The sequence below is a fragment of the Lissotriton helveticus genome, chromosome 6 (assembly GCF_964261635.1).
Source record: "Lissotriton helveticus chromosome 6, aLisHel1.1, whole genome shotgun sequence".
NCBI lineage: Eukaryota > Metazoa > Chordata > Amphibia > Caudata > Salamandridae > Lissotriton > Lissotriton helveticus.
In genome coordinates this window covers 1,038,478,989-1,038,498,488 of record NC_136067.1, presented here as the reverse complement: position 1 = coordinate 1,038,498,488, position 19,500 = coordinate 1,038,478,989, and positions in this window count along the sequence as shown.

Below are 19,500 nucleotides of genomic sequence, written 5' to 3'. Positions count from 1 at the left end.
CCCACTTCTGCATCCTTGCTCTAACATTAGTGGTAGTTTAATGAACAAATTCTACGACCACTATGGACTTCCATTACAGTCGACTATGACAGTACACCAGTCTTATTCTTCTTCTTCTCTCTTGTTTAGGAAAATTGGTACGTTATCTTATGCAAGCCGGCAGAATGGCAGCGCAGTGAACTTGCACCCGAGAAAAACAGACGCACACCATGATGAGTGAGACAGACTTGCGTTACTGTACTGGTCCAGTACATGCAGGTGGTGAAGCTATTACTTTTCTATTACGGGTGGCACTGAGAATACTCTGTTACAAGGGCTACTGCTTAATTAATTTACCTTTCACCCTACAGTGCAAATAAGTACTAGAAAAGGAAAATGAAGAAGCTAAATAATTAGATTATCTATCACTTCACATGGGATGTATTTGATGACATATGGGATGACTTTAGGTGCTTTGCTTATTATTGAGTGAACAGTGATACACCCACACATGAATGACGTACTACTACTAAACTAAAGTTATTAAGAGAGGTACGGAGTGTCCACCGTAATAACCGGATATATGCTGTGCTTGCAGTTGCAATACAAACTATTGCTACTATTCATGGTAGTTTTGGACAAATTTACAATTTGTTTTCCTTGTCTTCCCTACACTGGAACGGACGTGCGGGTGCGGTGTTACATGCTCTTCAAGGTAACACTTAGTTCATCCAGTGACCATCTACTCTTTCTAGATACACATGTGCTATCTAAGAGTCAGATAATACCATGCTCCAGGCATCCATCCATTCAAAGTATATGCACACATACAGTTTATGTTTCACCCACCCAGGCTGTTGTCCTTCCACCCATCCTTGCTTCATCATTGACCCAGCCATGCACCATACCATATTCTTTCCTTCCCAGCCACCTCGGGGGCCAAGCAAACACATATCATTCTTCTTTGCCAGCCATCATAAAATTTCTCGTCCTTCCACACTTACTTACACCCTTCTTTCGCTTTTCGAATATATAGCTTACCTGTGCCCGCCACCACCGTGTCAACCCTCACAGGCACATTGGTGTCGTCCGGCACTCGCACCGCCTCCTCCCCAGAAGTGTTGTCCTCCTCATCCACCACCTCCGCGCTGGCCCCGCCACCAGATGTTCCACCTACAAAGTACATTTAAGAATGTTAGAATACACCACTCACTACTATATAATATTTGGTCTAGGAGGAATAAAGAAAGTAAAAAAAAACGAAATACAATGTAATAATTTGTAACTGTATACTCTACAGTAAAAATGTCCCTTTTTCCAGGGAAGGCTGTTGTCTTGCTGCACTTTTTGGCACAACTGATGAATGCTTGCTTTTTATTTTTAACACACAACACTTTTTCTCCTAACAGAAGCTTGACTTCTAAGAACACGATAAGGGTCAAGCTCAAGTTCAAACCAGGTGAGAGCTCAGCTCGACCACAAGAAATGTGTCCAATTAATCGTTAGCACTAAGCACTTTTCCATTTTTAGTTAAACGGTTACTTTTATGACAAAGTTGATTTTAATAAATGTGTTTAGTTTTAATAAAGCTTTTAAACTTAAATAGACTCTGTGGTTTTTGGTCCTCCAGACTAGAGTGGATGAGCTAAAGGTTTTGGAATTTTTGCAAGCATGAGTGCCTCTGACACTTCTTGACTGTGACTCCGTACTCTTGCCCTGCGTAGGATAATCTAATGATCATTGGGGATCAATCATCGGTGACTTAGGGAGCTAAATGACTCTGCCACACTATCTAGTCAGTAAGGAGATTGGGGGTTCTTCAATGTCTGATATCACTGAGGTATGTGGAAAGAAAGTCTACCTGCGCCTATTATAATTGATAAACAATGCACTATTTAGTGTTCATAGTTCGGTTTGTGCAGATTTGTCCCTGCAACAGTAGTAGAATGGATTGTCCTCCTATCCAAACCAAAAGTAAAGTAGTATCTTATTCTTTCTTGGTGGTCATTCACCTTTTTATTGTTGGCAATTGTCAAAGCATAAACATTTAGAAGACTTGAAAAGACATTATGGACAATCCCAGAGGACTGCACTCAGTGCATAGAGCTATTGCTGACTAGAATGGGAGTCCAATGGAATTGCCAAATGTGCATTCTTAGTTAGCTACACACACAGACTAATAAGAATAATCTAGTAATACCACAGGGAGTCATAGTCGAGGCAGGATAAGAATTTAGATTCAGTCTACAAGAAGATCAAAGACGATTTAGAAAAAATCGAATGAGGAACGCTAGGAAAAAATAGGTACTCTTTATTAAAATTAAAACTTACTGGGGCCAGCAAAGGAGCCCTCGCCTGCCCGATCCTGGCCTGCATCCTCCTGAACAGCACCCTCCTCCTGTGTCCTCTTGCCCTTGGGGGGAGCTGATGTACAACATGAAAGAAAGAAAGACCAGAAAACATGGATGAGATTTGTCAACCAAATCAAACATTTCAAAAGAACTATAACAAAATATTTTTGAGAAATAGCAAATAGATAGACAACTATTCCACGGGATATATTGACCTATCTCATGTGGTATACTACGTTATTCGTATTGCCTGATTTGCGGACCGTTGACTTTCAAAGTTCCTATGTAACTCAATAAACAGACTACTAAAAAGGTTTGCCTAGGCCTGGCAGGCAGCAGTCCGCAGCACGCAAAGTGACAGACAAAGTCCATCCTGCTTGCAGATCAGTGAATACTCAAACTATCAATCCACCGACCACCACCACTATTTCATCTTATTGCCATGTGTCTAAAGGAAGGACTGGACTTCAGTCTGTTGGGGCTGATTTAGAAGTCCCTTGCGGCTCATTTTCCTCCATTGTTGCATGACTTTTGTGACGCAGCGGCAGAACAAAAGAGTCGCCATGGTGCGACGTATATATTAAAAAAAAACGCATATGGGAGATGCATCACGTTGTAAAGCCCTGCGCCATCAGGGGGCGTTCCGGCGCAAGGGAGGGCGTTCCTGCGCAGGAACGAATCCTAAAAGTGGGTGAGGGAAATCTACAAGATGTCAATCAGTCACTTTTAGGACATAGATGCGTGACTCAAACCCTGCGCCTGCTTGAAGCCGACGTACGGCTTGATGCAGCATTGGGGAGATAGGGCACCCCAGAGCATTGCTGGAGCTGCGCCATCGTTGGCACGCAACTCCAGCAATGCGCCGCCTTTACGGCACAGATGCGTAAGGCTTCTGTGACGTTTTGGGCCCATGGGTGGTGGTGGCATGGCGCACAATTACTGCTGCATCCCTGCTACTTTGCAGGGATGCGCCGGTAATTGAAAATATGACCCTTAGTGTCTAGCATTACGCAGTTCTTATCTTTACACTACACTCATACATAATTTCTCAGGCCAATGAAATGAACACAAAATACAAAACAAATAAGCATAGTAGCAAGCAAGGCTACTGAGAAGGAGAGCAGTGCACCTGAAATGCATAGAAGATTTTGAAATATAATATACCTACAATGTAATCAGCAGCATTATTGCTCTTGGTAAAGAACAAAGATTTGCAAATAACAGAGCCGGATAAAACAGAGTAGTGATGAATAGCTACTACTACTCACCAAGCCCGGGGACCTCTACGCCGAGCGCGTCCAGCAAGTCCCGTTCCCGGTCCATGACATCCGTCCAGCGGTGGGTGGCCTGGTTATAGGTGCGCCGGACCCCAGAGAGCTTAAACATGGCCCGGCACACCTTCTCCCACCGCTTCCGGCGCTCCCGGATGCCATAGCCGGTTGCGATCTTGCCGCCTCCCAGGATGGTCTTGGGGAGGCGGCGCTGGACGTAGAAGATTAGTGCGGCCACCTCCTCCGCGCTAAAGATCTCCCGTGGCACCACTTGCTCCCCCCTCAAACGCCCGCACGGGAGCCGGGCACGGGGTGCGGGACCCTTCCCCTTCTCAGGGTGCTTCCCGGCTCCCTTTACCATGGTCTGGGCAGAAATAAAGTTAAATGATAAAGAAGAAATAGAATAGTGAAGAAGAAAAGAAAAGAGTTTAAAAAAGTAGTTTAAAATTAACTAAAAGTAGCAGAAAACACAAAAATATAGAGCTAGAAAAATAGAGGTATAGATAATAAGTAAAATAGATCAAATAAACTTCAAACAAGCAAAGGATGGCAGAGATTCAGAGAGGATACAGAAAGCATGCCCAGAACCATAGCAATGAATGAAAAACAAGATGGCCGCGCCCATTCACGACCGCGTGGGTAAGTTCGCGCAAGATTTTCCTCGCGATCACATGCAAAATTGTACTAGCGAGCAGCACACTTTGCGAGATTACATATAGCGGCCGGAAACGGAATTACGTCACGCAAACAAGATGGCCGCGCCCGTGTACGACCGCGTGGGTAAGTTCGCAAACGTATCACTACAAGCGCCTTGCGAACATGCAAAAAATCACGCGAACATACACGCCGCAAACAAAAAATTAATGTATTCGCACGCATTCGCGGCTTCCGAAATCGATCTCGCACGGATTTGCGCCCCGCGAATAGCGCGAAATTGCAGAAAAACGATTTTTGCTAAACTGAAAGCAATCACCAGGTGCAAAAGTTCAAACTTAACATTAGTAACCATTCACTCTAGTGCTTCCTGAGGGGCCCCTCCAGAGTTCAGTTGCCTATTTGCAACTATTCTATGACCCTGCTATGACCCAAACAGCAGGCTCATAGAATAGCTACAAGTAGACCATAAAGGTCCTGTGAAAAAAAATAGCACTGCAACAGAAAGCAAATTACAGATAAGGAAGGAAGCAGGTGCCAGCCAGACTGAAAGTTTCAAAATTACTGACACATTAATCACCCCCAAATTAATTCATGGCAGTTGAAGAAGGGCAGGTGTGCTTGCTTTCACTGCAACAGAAAGCAAATTACAGATAAGGAAGGAAGCAGGTGCCAGCCAGACTAGAAGTTTCAAAATTACTGACACATTAAACAACACCAAATTAATTCATGGCAGTTGAAGCAGGGCAGGTGTGGTTGCTTTTTTTCACCCCCATAATATACACTGATAAACAAACCTAATGGGTGGCAGTGAGGATGTACCAGAGGGTGGCATGGGTGTACCAGAGGGTGGCAGTGGTGAAACAGAGGGTGCTGTGAACCTGTGATGATAAACCAGACGTAGAAACAACATAGTCGCGGCCGTTGCGAGCCGAAAAGTAAGTTCGCAATTGCGAAATGGTCCACAAATCCTCGCGAACGCGCGCCAACACAAAAAACGTAAAAATCCGCAAATCCGCGAGAGTTCGCGTATTTTTGCGGATTGCGAATCCGTAAATACGCAAATTCGCGTAGGCGAGATCCGCTAGATCCGCCCATGACCCTGAGTAGATGATTTATTTTCCATCTCCTGCTCCCAGCCTGGTAAACATCCTTGACACCGTGATCAGGTTATCTGGACAATGGTCTGACTGCTGGCCCTTTAATCAGGGTGATTAAACAATGACTTGAAAGACCAGGCTTTGTTCAAGGCAATTGAACAATGACCTGAAAGACTGAGCCTTGATCAAAGCCGAGTGAACAATGATTTGTGTACCAAGCCTTGACCAGGTCACCATCTACAAACATCGTCTGGATCTGGTTATCAACTGCAAACACTGCCCTGATTAAACAATGAACTAACAGCCAAAAGACTGGGATGAAAAAGTATAAAAGGCTTGTAAGCTGCAGAGTGAAGCAGCAGCCTCCTCTATCTTGTCTCTGACTAGCTTGGGTCTCTGTTCCATAGCCCGGGCTATTGAATAAATCTGGGTTCCTCCTGCAGACGAAGGCTCCTGTGTCTCCTTTTACTAAGTATGGAAGGTATGGAAGACTTGGGCGGTTCCCCCGCCACCGAGACCCAGTAAGTGGGTTTAACTGGTTCTTCAAATGGCGCCTGAACAGGGACTCCACGAGCACGAAGGTCAGGGCTGGTGGATGTGAGGGGGTGCACGGAGAAACTCCAACGGAGGTACCCTACCCGAGGGATTCTTGCAATCCGGTAAGCCGAACGACTCGCCTGCTGTTCCTCCCCACCCGGTCTGGGCCACTTGACCGCGTTCTCGCTGGAGTCCCCTAGCAAATAATTTCTGGAGCAGGACACAGCCCTACGTCTGCAGAAGAGAATTACCCCTGTAAGGTAAGGGTGGACTGATCACCCACCAAGTCTGTATGATTCTGTTATTGACTTTCGCAAAAGCCAAGCTGTTATTGACTTTTGCCAAAGTCAAGCAAGCGAGGTGAATTTTTAAAAACTCGCTGGTGTCGGTTCTGTATGAATTCTGCTGTTATTGACTTTTACAAAAGCCAAGCAAGCGAGGTGAGTTTTAAAACCCGCTGGTGTCTGTTATCCGTTTTTATGCATGCCAGTCAGTAGTAAGTTCAAGAAATTATGTTGCTGTATGTGTACGCAGGACTCCCAGCTGGAGGCGGCTTGTCCGTTTTCTCTAGAAGGGACCCCTGGCCATATGATGTATGTTAAACATGGCCCTTCTTCCATAATGTTTTCCTGATTTTGGGTGAAGTATACAAACAAAGTAATCCAGAATTACAGTGGCCACTTTATGGCTCCTTTAATTCCAAGTTCTCGCCAATTTAGAGGAACAAATAATGAAAAGAAAAACAAGCCCGTCTATGTTTGAATCAGTCCGATTTTGGAGGAAAGAGGTAGAGCAGAGAGCTAGAAAGCAGAAGGCTCAAGAAAGAAAACAGGAACGTATGTCAATGGCCGACCACACCAGAGAAAATTTTCAAAATCAAATGACAAAGTCAGTAGAAATAGCCGATAGGGAGCATGGGGCCCAGGTACAAAAATGTTATCCAGCTCATGAGGGTAAAGGAAAGGGCCATATGGAAGGGGGAGAAGAAGGGGATTCTTTGCTTGATACCATGCTAGAAAGCCCTCATGCATATATACCAATGTACCCTGCCCTGACGCCTCACACCCCGCATGTCCCGCCGCCACCGCCCATTCCTGCCCCCACTGCCCCTCTTACTGTTCTCCCTGTCACACCATCCCTCCCAATTTTTTCTATGACACCGACCACGCCCGCTAACCCTGTCCTTGCTGCGGGAAGGACAACAAGTCTCCATCCGCCCAACCCCTGCGGCTTTACCCCTACACGCCCTTTTCCTGCTTCCCCTTAGTCTACAGTTAAGCAGGATTTATATAAATTGTTGAATTCCCCCCGACTGACCTCCTTGCGCTCTGCAGTCAGCTTTTCGTCCCTTCGAGAAAATGACCTACAGAGGCAACAGTGTGAATGTTGGATAAATAACGGGAATATTTATACCTTTAAAGAAATAAGGCCCACCTTTTCCCAGTGGACGATTATGGAGCAGACCACCTGGGCTGAATACATGTGTACCCTGGTCATGCAAAGATTTGAGAATGCGCTTATGCAGATACCCACCGGATTAATGGACCTTAGGTCACAAATAAAAAGAGGCGATGTTCAGGGAGAGGGGCTGTTTGGCACTATGTCTGCTTTAATGGCTTATCGTGATATGACCGCTTTTCCCCACACCCCTCTAGAAACAGCTATGCCAATGAGAGAGGCGGCCCCTGTCTTTGTTAACGCACTTACCGATGCCCAAAATAGTGTCCGAGGGGCTGTTGAGGCACACTGGTGCAGGCTTTGGGTTCATGTTGTTTGGAAAAGATCAGAAGTGATGCAGTTAAAAGGACAATTACAAGATCCCCGGAAGAAACCGGCTGCCTTTTACAGAGAATTAGGTCAGATTTTATCTGCAGGTACTCTCGTTCTTGAGGATATAGATTTGCTTTTTGGTACAGTTGTCCCCACTGAAATTTGGGTAAAAATTCGACATACTAACCATGAAGTAGCATTGGGAGCTAAATGGGCTGACCTAGAGGCTATGGAAGAAGCAAGGGTAGGAGGGACTAAACCAGAGACTGCCATCCTGACTTTGCCCGGTAAAATAATGACGTTTATGAAAACACTTTTGCCGGAAACTGTCATTAACTGGGATAAAATAAACGCCTGTAGGCAGCGAAAAGATGAGAATGTGGCTGACTTCTTCACCCGTTTTGAGACAGAATACAAGGGACATAGTGGTTTGGATCCCCGTACCCCAGGTTCTGGCCCAGTATTTGTCGATAAGTTTGTCAGCAACTTGCTTCCTGAGATTTCCGCCAGGCTTAAGAAAGTTGAAAGTACGTGGTCTGCCCAAACTATGACTGGTATCTTGGCTATGGCACAATATCACGAAAATAGGGAAAATGAAGATAGAGACAAGGAAAGTAAGAAGGTTAGGGATCTTAAGACTATGGCACTTCTGCAGCAGGCTTACCCTCCCCGAGGTCCTGATGCCCGAGGGAATTTCAGGCCTCAACCCCAACACCCTCCGAGGGCTCGCCAGTCTACCCCCTCCAGCCCTCAAAGTACGGGAGCCCTCCAAATGGATCAGTGTGCTTATTGTAAGGGGTACGGCCATTGGATAGATCAGTGTCCTGTTTTAGCTGAAAACATCCGAACAGGGAAGTCTCGGCCTCGCGCTCCCAGGAAGGGGAGGCCGACTAGGAACCATGGCCCGCCCCATCCACAGGATAAAGAACGTAGGCCCAAGGATGATGCCCCCATCCGGCAATGCCCGGCCAATAGGTTTGATGGGTACGAAGCAACACGCATTCATTACAATGATGATTATGATGAAGTTGATGAGACAGGGTCCTAACAAGCATAGGACAGCCAGGAAAGGGGGATTACCAGAGTACAAATTCCAGTGGATCAAAGGGGCCTGTATGTTCAAATGTCAATTGTGGGGAACAATCAGAATTTTCTTTTGGATACTGGGGCCACCAGGTCTTCTATTGCACGTCTGTCAGTCCCGGAGGCACCCCTTTCTGGCAATATGAATGTCTCTGTGGGTTTTGCAAGAACACCTGTGACGAGCCCTGTCTCTGAACCCCTTCCTCTAGATATTGGCCCTGCACATGTTGATGCTCCCTTGGTCCTTACTACAGGTTGCAGTGAAAACTTGTTAGGTATGGATTTACTGAAAGCTCTGTATGCGACCATATCATGTAGTCCCCAAGGTGTATCCCTAACAATTTCTCCCACCGCAGCTTCCTATATGTACCTGTCCTGTCCCCTCCCACCAGAGTTGCAGTCTTTACCTTCCTCCCTCTGGGCATCATCAGACACTAATGTAGGGTGTCTCAACATATCCCATCATGTGGTACGCATCCAGCCAGGTGCACTTCTCCCCCGCCTCCAGCAGTATCGACTGCCCGTGGAAGGAGAAATGGCCCTTTTACCAATAATATATGAATTAATTGACAAGGGCGTAGTGGAGGAAACACATGGCAATATCTGTAACAGTCCCATTATTCCCGTTCTTAAAAAGACCAATGGAGATGCTCTCTCCCCTAAAATATACAGATTTGTAATTGACCTTAGAGCCTTTAACAAAATACCAATCTCCCAATATCCTGTTGTCCCCGACATTACAGCCCTCTTAACGATGGTCCCTTCTGATGCAACACACTTCTCTGTCATAGACCTAAAGAATGCTTTTTTGCAGCATTCCTATACATCCTGACAGCAGACAATTTTTGGCTTTCTCCCTTGGTAGGCGGAGCTTTAGATTCTACTGCGCCCCTCAAGGTTTCACCGAGAGCCTCAGTATCTATAGTCAAGCCCTAAAAAGTCAACTAGATTCCTTGGAACTCCCTGATAATTCCACACTATTACAATATGTAGATGACCTCCCCATTGCTGCAAATTCTGCCCGAGTATGTAAAGAAGCTACTCTCTGTTTGTTACGCCACCTTGTCCTCCATAATCACAAAGTCTCTTTGAAACAGCTTCAGTTTTGTCAAGAGAAGGTGACCTATTTAGGTCATCTCCTCTCAAAGGAGGGAAGGCAGCTCACCGCTGATCGTGTAGCCATTATCAATGCTATGACGGCCCCACGAACACAGAAGCCTGTGCGAGCCTTCATAGGCCTAACATCATACTGTAGACAGTGGATTTCCAATTTTTCGGCCATGGTCAAACCTCTCCTTGCCCTCACCACCAAAGACATATCAGACAGTACCTTTCCATGGACTAGAGAGCATGCACAGGCCTTCCAAGATTTAAAAAAGACTCTGTGTACTGCCCCAGTCCTCGGTACTCCTGATTATAACAAACATTTTTTTCTTTTTGTACATGAGACAGATGGCTGTGCATGCGCTGTCTTGACCCAGATTTTCGGAGGTCACCATCAACCATGTGCCTATTTTTCAGCCACCTTAGATCCTGTTGCAAGGGCTCTTCCAGGATGCCTACGGGCGACCGCTGCAGCCGCCCTCATGGTCCGTCAGAGTGCGGGGATCGTCATGAACTCCCCCTGACTCTGTTCGTCCCCCATTCTGTAGATACCCTCCTTAATAACACCAAGACACAGTACCTCACTAGCGCACAACTCACAGGATATGAACTGACACTCTTTGCCAACCACATTAACATCAAAAGATGCACTGTACTAAACCACATTACTCCCACTGGGTACTCAGGATGCCCGCTTAGATCCACATGACTGCATATAAATGACAGAGGAGGAGACGAAGGGACGGGTTGACTTACAGGACACCCCGATAGTAGAACCAGAAGGTACACTGTATGTAGACGGATCATGTCTCAGAGAGCCAGATGGTAACACCTCAGCTGCCTACGCTCTCACGACATTAGGGCGAGTAGTAGAAACAGCTCAGATTCCACAGTGCTCTGCTCAAGCAGCAGAATTAGTAGCCCTCACTAGAGCTTGTGAGTTAAGCAAAGGGATGACAGTAAATATTTATACTGACAGCCAATATTCCTTCGGGGTGACCCCCAACTTCTGGAGGTTGTGGAAAGAAAGGAATTTCCTTACTTCCCATGGGACCAAAATTCAACATGGCCCCATAATTCACCGACTGTTAGACTCCCTGATACTCCCCAGAAAGGTGGCCATCATAAAATGTAAGGCCCATAAGAAAGTGACAGATGATGTTGGGAAAGGCAATGCCCTGGCTGACCAGACGGCTAGACAAACAGCTCTTAGAACAAGCATTTACAATGCAATGGTCTCGGCAATATTATAGTTAGAACTGTTGGCATTGCTCTTTTTAAAAAAAATAATGTTTATCCCTAAATAAATGGCATTGCCATTTCTATTGGCAATAGCTTAATTTTTTGCATATGTGAGACCTATTGCATTAGCAGAGAGAGAGTGAGGTATTTAAATAGAGAGTGAGGTAGTGAGAGAGAGAGTGAGGTAGTGAGATAGAGAGAGTTAGGTAGTGAAAGAGTGAGGTAGTGAGGGAGAGGGATGTTGTGACGTAGTGAGATATAAGCAGAGAGTGATGTTGTGAGGTATTGAGATAGAGAGAGAGGTAGTGAAAGAGAGAGTGAAAGTGAGTTAGTGAGATAGAAAGAGAGCGAGTGAGGTAGTGAGATAAAGAGTGAGTGAGGTAGTGAGATAGAGAGAGAGAGAGAGAGTGAAGTTGTTCTGTAGTGAGATAGAGAGTGAGGTAGTGAGAGGGGTGGCAGGCAGGTGACCACAGACCTCTTACCTTGATCCTAGCTCCTATGCCTCGATGCCTCACAGTTTCTGCGGCGTGCCAGTGAGGCTGTGCAGAAGGTGACCAGCAGGAGACCAGACCCTAATCTCTTGAGTGCAATTATACACGGACAGCGGGGCAGAAGGCAAGAAAAACACGAGTGCAATCAGGGGGAAGAATCTATCAATGGAGCAACACTCACCAACAAAAACAGTTAGCAGTGCAAGCTTGTGCAAGTACCTTTATGGAGGGAAGCGCTCCGCAGATAGGTATATGTTGCACCATGCCTCCGCTTAAACGCACACCTTGCCAAAGCACCTAAGAATAAACGCAAGCACTGATCCCAGGCTACGCATGTGCAAGCTGGCCTTGAGCATCAAATGCAAGGAGGAGCGGACGCACAAAGGCAAAGTAGGAGAGCAGTCAGGTACATACAGCTCTTGCAGAGCTTCACATGTACATGACCCGGGGTCATGCTTTCGCTGAGTGTATCCCGAGAGCAGTCAGAGAGGCAGCACATGCTCATTACACTCATTGTGTGATACGTCACAGCATTGCACTGATCACTGGAAGGTTGCATGCTATGCTGAAGCGATGACGGGCGATGACGTGCGCCAGTATCTGGAAAGAGGGGGAGGGGGTTGTGAAGAGCATTAAATTGGAGGGGGGTACAGATGTTCCAGGGAGGGAATTCCAGATGCAGGCTCCACTTTCACAGAAGAGCCCGTATCCCGCGTCTGACACTGTTCCCATGGTTCATCGGCGTGAGCCGAGGGTTGGCAATGTGGCCTCAGTGCCTGAAAGTGAAGGTACTTCTGGTGGGCGGGGCGTACAATCATGAATAACATCCTGCAGTTCACGGTCAGTCAGTGAAGGCTTCCCCGTCCCTTCAGAGCTGGCCCACTGATGCTTCCTAATTGCAAAACTAGAAGTACCGCAGCTGCAGGGAAAGTGCACATCGAACCAGATGGATTGGGAAAGAGGCATAAGACTCACTGGATCGCAGACTGGGGAGGGGTGTCTGCAGCTGCACAGTAAGAAAAAGGGAAAATAAACGAACATGCGGAGAATGACGGATGGGCTATGGGCAGTTCTCCAACATGGTACACAGGGAAAGGTCGTGCCGATGTGCCCTGGTGGTTGAAGTGAACAGGGCGTGACTCGCCAACCCATGCAGCTTTTTTCCACGGGTGGCTGTACCTGAGCAGTTGATCCCTTTGCCGCCCTGGCCTGCTATCTAGAGGCGAACCATGTGTCCACAACAACCGGTTCCCTCGGCGCTGAAGAGCGTGCTGCTAATGGAAGAAATGCGAAGAACACCCAGGCGTGCTAGGCCTAGCTGCTACACTGCCTCTAGGTGCTAGGTGCAGCGCTTAAATGCCACTAACCCCGGGACTTCTAGCTGTTCCTTCCAGTCTGGATCAGAAGGTCGAGTACACACAGCAAGAGAAGAAAGGTCGACTGTGTGCCTGTAATATGCCATGCGCAGGTACGGGGTGGGAGTGATGTCGGCATGGCGTGTACAACTCTCATCAGCCCAGCCAACGCTGCTTCCTGGAATTGTGCACTCAAGGCCCTTGACGAGTCTGACACAGGCTTTCATTTCCAATCCCGTGAAAGGCTCCCAGGCCAAAAGTTGAGTTTCAGGCACTATACCTCACCCTGGCATTCCAGCCGTTTTAATCAAAGGTGTTGTGGCATTCGTTGTTGGACGCCAGGCTGATGGACACGCAGGACACGGCCAGCACCAGAAGCACCCAGGTGAGGCACAGCGGTGCCTCCGCCATGGCGGCCCGGAGGTTGGGGCGGGGCTGTGGGCCTGGGGTCTCAAGCTGAGCACAGAGCGCCACCGCCTGTCTCCTCCTGCACAGGGTGGCCCTCCAGTATGCCCGGCCCACCCAACGTCCTGTGTCCAGGTCTGCCCTCAGCACCCAGTGCCTCTCAAGGGCATGTTGTGCGCCGCAGCTGCAGATTTCCTGTCCCCGTCTGGGAGCCGAGGTTTGGGACCCAGAGTCCTGGCACTGCTTTGATACTGTCTCAGTGAGCGAGTGCAAATGAGCAGAATTCCCAAACTCTTGTTTTTGCCGCCCTCTCCCTTCTGCCGCCCTAGGCGACCGCCTAGTCTGGCCTAATGGTGGAAACGGCCCGTGCTTTGAAGTGGTAAAATAAAACCAGCCTCACAGAACACCCACGCAGGTACACATAATATGAGTGGCTTGCACAACATTAACCACACAGACCTGATCGGCGAGAACACGCACATGCGGAAGACAGGCACCACCCAAGACTGTCTCCGAGATAAAATGAACTTATGTTCCGCTGAAATGCAAAAAGGAGGAATCCTCAAGGAGAAGTGGACGCACTATCTAGTGTAGCCCCAAAAGTGAGAAAAAGACCAGTGGGGTTACTACAATGGAGTATCAAAAGAAAGCACATTATTTTCACATGTAAATAGATTTTTAATACGTTCAGAGCGCTTTACATAGCACCAATTACGTTACACAAGGACACACATTCATTTTGTGAGGCACGGGGATTTGCCCAGAATCACAGGAGGTTTTCACGATATTCCTGAGACTCGAACCGTGTTTCCGAGGTCGAGGGCCCTAGCCGTTAGGCCAACTCCTCTCTTCTTACCACTGAATGCAGGAGCAGGTTAACTGAGTCATGCCTTTCGTTGCAGAAGCAGCATGTACTATCTATGTTTGGGTGATGCTACAATGACCCATGCTTATCACATGTGGTGTACTTGTAGGAAGAGAAAATAAACTTAAGCACTTTCCCTCCTTCGATGCTTCGATGCACCAGAAATGCTTTAATATCAACGGGACAGAAAAGGGGGTGGTGATGAACAGAGTGTCTGAATTAAGCAGACCACTCTTACCCAGTCCAAAGATCAGGGCTTGATCCATCACCGTTATTTAGCTCACTGCCCCATCCCAGCTCAGAACCTGGCTATATGCAAATTAGTCTGTCCCTGGCCCAGTGCATCATGGGAACAGGGCAGACCAAACTACCAAGCCAATTCTTCAGCAGAAAGGATACAAGCTTCCGGGGACCGGTTTCTGGCATTTCAGCCTCGTCGGCCCGGCTTGCTTGAATCCTGATGGAGCAGTGAGCAAGGGACTCATGTTTGAGTATACCCTGCCACACCTATAGTGGCCAAAAACGATTCAGAAAAGGGGGTGGTGATGAACAGAGTGTCTGAATTAAGGCTCATTGCACCATCAGGATTCAAGATAGCCGGGCCGACGACGCCTGAAATGGCAGAAACCGGTCCCCGGAAGCTTGTTTCCTTCCCAGTACAAGAATTGGCTTGGTAGTTTGGTTTGCCCTGTTCCCATCATGCACTGGGACAGGAACAGACTAATTTGCATGGTGATGGTGCAGTGAGCTAAAAGACGGTGATGGATCAAGCCCTGATCTTTGGACTGGGTAAGAGTGGTCTGCTTAATTCAGGCACTCTGTTCATCACCACCCCCTTTTCTGAATCATTTTGTCCACCATAAGCGTGGAAGGGTATACTCAGATGTGAGTCCCTTGCTCATTGCACCATCAGGATTCAAGCAAGCCGGGCCGACGACGCCTGAAAAGGCAGAAACCGGTCCCCGGAAGCTTGTTTTCTTCCCAGTACAAGAATTGGCTTGGTAGTTTGGTTTGCCCTGTTCCCATCATGCACTGGGACAGTAACAGACTAATTTGCATATAGCCAAGTTCTGAGCTGGGATGGTGCAGTGAGCTAAAAAACGGTGATGGATCAAGCCCTGATCTTTGGACAAGGTAAGAGTGGTCTGCTTAATTCAGGCACTCTGTTCATTTCCACCCCCTTTTCTGAATCATTTTGTCCACCATAAGCGTGGAAGGGTATACTCAGATGTGAGTCCCTTGCTCATTGCACCATCAGGATTCAAGCAAGCCGGGCCGACGACGCCTGAAATGGCAGAAACCGGTCCCCGGAAGCTTGTTTCCTTCCCAGTACAAGAATTGGCTTGGTAGTTTGGTTTGCCCTGTTCCCATCATGCACTGGGACAGGAACAGACTAATTTGCATATAGCCAAGTTCTGAGCTGGGATGGTGCAGTGAGCTAAAAAACGGTGATGGATCAAGCCCTGATCTTTGGACTGGGTAAGAGTGGTCTGCTTAATTCAGGCACTCTGTTCATCACCACCCCCTTTTCTGAATCATTTTGTCCACCATAAGCGTGGAAGGGTATACTCAGATGTGAGTCCCTTGCTCATTGCACCATCAGGGTTCAAGCAAGCCGGGCCGACGACGCCTGAAATGGCAGAAACAGGTCCCCGGAAGCTTGTTTCCTTCCCAGTACAAGAATTGGGTTGGTAGTTTGGTTTGCCCTGTTCCCATCATGCACTGGGACAGGAACAGACTAATTTGCATATAGCCAAGTTCTGAGCTGGGATGGTGCAGTGAGCTAAAAAACGGTGATGGATCAAGCCCTGATCTTTGGACTGGGTAAGAGTGGTCTGCTTAATTCAGGCACTCTGTTCATCACCACCCCCTTTTCTGAATCATTTTGTCCACCATAAGCGTGGAAGGGTATACTCAGATGTGAGTCCCTTGCTCATTGCACCATCAGGATTCAAGCAAGCCGGGCCGACGACGCCTGAAATGGCAGAAACCGGTCCCCGGAAGCTTGTTTCCTTCCCAGTACAAGAATTGGCTTGGTAGTTTGGTTTGCCCTGTTCCCATCATGCACTGGGACAGGAACAGACTAATTTGCATATAGCCAAGTTCTGAGCTGGGATGGTGCAGTGAGCTAAAAAACGGTGATGGATCAAGCCCTGATCTTTGGACTGGGTAAGAGTGGTCTGCTTAATTCAGGCACTCTGTTCATCACCACCCCCTTTTCTGAATCATTTTGTCCACCATAAGCATGGAAGGGTATACTCAGATGTGAGTCCCTTGCTCATTGCACCATCAGGATTCAAGCAAGCCGGGCCGACGACGTCTGAAATGGCAGAAACCGGTCCCCGGAAGCTTGTTTTCTTCCCAGTACAAGAATTGGCTTGGTAGTTTGGTTTGCCCTGTTCCCATCATGCACTGGGACAGGAACAGACTAATTTGCATATAGCCAAGTTCTGAGCTGGGATGGTGCAGTGAGCTAAAAAACGGTGATGGATCAAGCCCTGATCTTTGGACTGGGTAAGAGTGGTCTGCTTAATTCAGGCACTCTGTTCATCACCACCCCCTTTTCTGAATCATTAATATCAACGTTACAGCCCAAATTATGGAATATGTCTGTACAACATTGGGTATAAAACAAAAATTTCATGCAGCTAACCACCCCCAGTCAGCAGGTCTAGTGGAGGTGTACAATGGCATCCTAAAAATTGAAATGGCCAAAATAGTAGCCGAGACAGGTGTTACTTGAGTTGATGCTCTACCCTTAGCCCTACTGTCCACAAGAACAACGGCCCACACCAGGATAGGGCTATCTCCCCATGAGAGTGTGTTCGGGAGACCTGCCAATGTATGGGGTGTCCCGCAAATAAGAAACTGTCTGATGTCGAATACCCTGTATTAACTGATTATCTGTACAGTCTGACTAATACCTTTCGTACTCTTTATCACCAGGTGCATGAGGCCATACCTGACAAAAGCGAGGGCCCAGGACATGTTATCCAACCTGGTGACTGGGTCCTGATCCGGAATTTTCAACGTACTAAGAGCCCCGAGCCCCGCTGGACACAACCCAGTCAGGTGTTACTAGCCACACGCACCGCCGTGAAAGTAGAAGGTCGGAAGACTTGGGTGCATTCATCGCACTGCAGACGTGTGCCTCTGCCCCTCCACCATTAATCAGTGGGGGAGGGAAGGACTAGGAGACTCAGAAACAGAAACAGTCCCGACGTTTGTCCCATTCAGCGATGCCAGACTGCATTCTACATCTACGGAAGCAGAGAGTGACAGCATACTGAAAGGAAGGGTGGAACCCTCCCTTAACTCTGCTCAACACCAAGAACAATTGTTTTCCGACCATACTGTCCCTACTTCCGACCGATACAATTTGCGCCCCCGAGGGAAGGCTTGCCCTTTACTTCACCAAGTACCTATAGGCTGTAAGGCTGTGATCTTCCCCGGCTGAGAGTAGTGCTGGTGTGTCAGACTAAGGTAAGCCATAAGAGCCCTTGTCACCTGCACCCAGTGAAGCAACCACCAATCACAGATAGCCACTAGTGGTCCCTGGCTTAGCACAATGGCCGCCGTCCAAAACACCCGAATCCAGAAACAAGATGTCAGCCTCCGACATAGTAAATGCTTCATGGTCACTGTGGTGACGCTGTTTGTCTCCCTCATCCTGTCTATCCTTGGTTGGCTGTTACTAATCTACCATCCTGTTACCTCACCAACTCCTACACCGACTCCTGCAGAACACCAGTATTACACGTTACCAGCCCACGAGTTACCCCGCCGTGCAGAATTCTTCAACAACACCTTCATCCAAATGTTGCATCATCACTAGCTGATCATGAACACTTCCAACTGCTGGGTGTGTGGACTGATGCCGCATTCCATGATACACCTTGTCCCATTCTTTCCCTACCCCTTTTCCATCTCTGGGTCTTGTCTTGCATGGTGGATGTTGATGCAGGAGGCCTACACTGTCAATGGTACTGCCAATTCTGCCCTTGGAACATTTCGGGATGACTTCCGGCGGAACAGATCCCGCCATGCCAATGCTCCTTTTTGCCCGACGAACTCATCCACAACGCTACTATCACCAGATGAAATCGGTTAGATGGTAGTATTCAACTCAACTAATCGATGAACATTTTCCAGATTCCGCACACGAAGGAAACTGTCTGATGAACGAGACACTGTGAATGTCATAAATGTGCAAGGCGGTGTCTGCATTCATGGCCCAGGGACTAAGAAAGTTGGTACCAGTACGTGTGATATCACAAAAACATTAAACTCTACATCTCCTCTGAAGCTGGTGGCATCCCCCAACACCTGTTTTATCTGTGGCACTGCCGCCTACACTTGGCTCCCCTGTAACTAGTCTGGTACCTGCTATCTGGCTTTCCTCCTTCCACCAACTTATTCCACCAACGGAGGTTACCACCTGTCAATGAAGGGCGCTCTGCGCCGCTCACGTAGGGGCGTCATATCAGCCGAGGATACCACAGGCCAGGAAACTGGGGACTTCTTTAAATGTTTTCTTCCTTTCTGAGGCCCCATGGCCAACAGTCGGTCTGTATAAGGACTGACCATGGTCCTTGAATCCACCATCACAGTAACAGCTGGTACCCTCTCCAACATCACTGCAGAGCTACAGGTGGACCGCCTCATAACGCTTCAGAACAGAATGGTCCTAGACATCATCCTTGCTGATTGTGGTGGTATGTGTAAATTGATCGGCTCCAGCTGCTGCGTGTACATCTCAGACAAAGCACCTACAGTGTATGATGCCATCCAAAGTCTGCATCACCTTTCTTCCGAAATTCATCTGGATGAAGGCAACTGGTCCCTCACAGGCTGGATCTGGGGCCTCATTTCCCAGTGGGGGTGAAAAAACCTCATCTTCCTTGCCTTGGGAGTAACTGTCCTGGTCTCCTGCTGTTTGTGCTTTCAGTGTCTGCCAGTGCTCTGTACTATGTGTGCTCAGACCATCAAGCCTCCATCCTCTAACATTCACAACACCAATATGATGATGATACTCCAACAAGAAACCGATGGCCTTATGAACATTGACATTTCTTAAAGTATTTGCCACTCAATGGCAAAATGAGGGTCTGAGGAAAAGTGTTCTTCTGACCAGCATCATTTGTACCGGGACTCCATTGCTTTTTCATTGCCATCTCGTGTCAAACACTTCCACACGACCCACCTGGTCATTTCTGCTGATGCCTGAGGAAATTCTAATTGATACGACAAAAACCATCTTGCAGCCTGCATTTCTGCCCAGGAACTGTCGCAC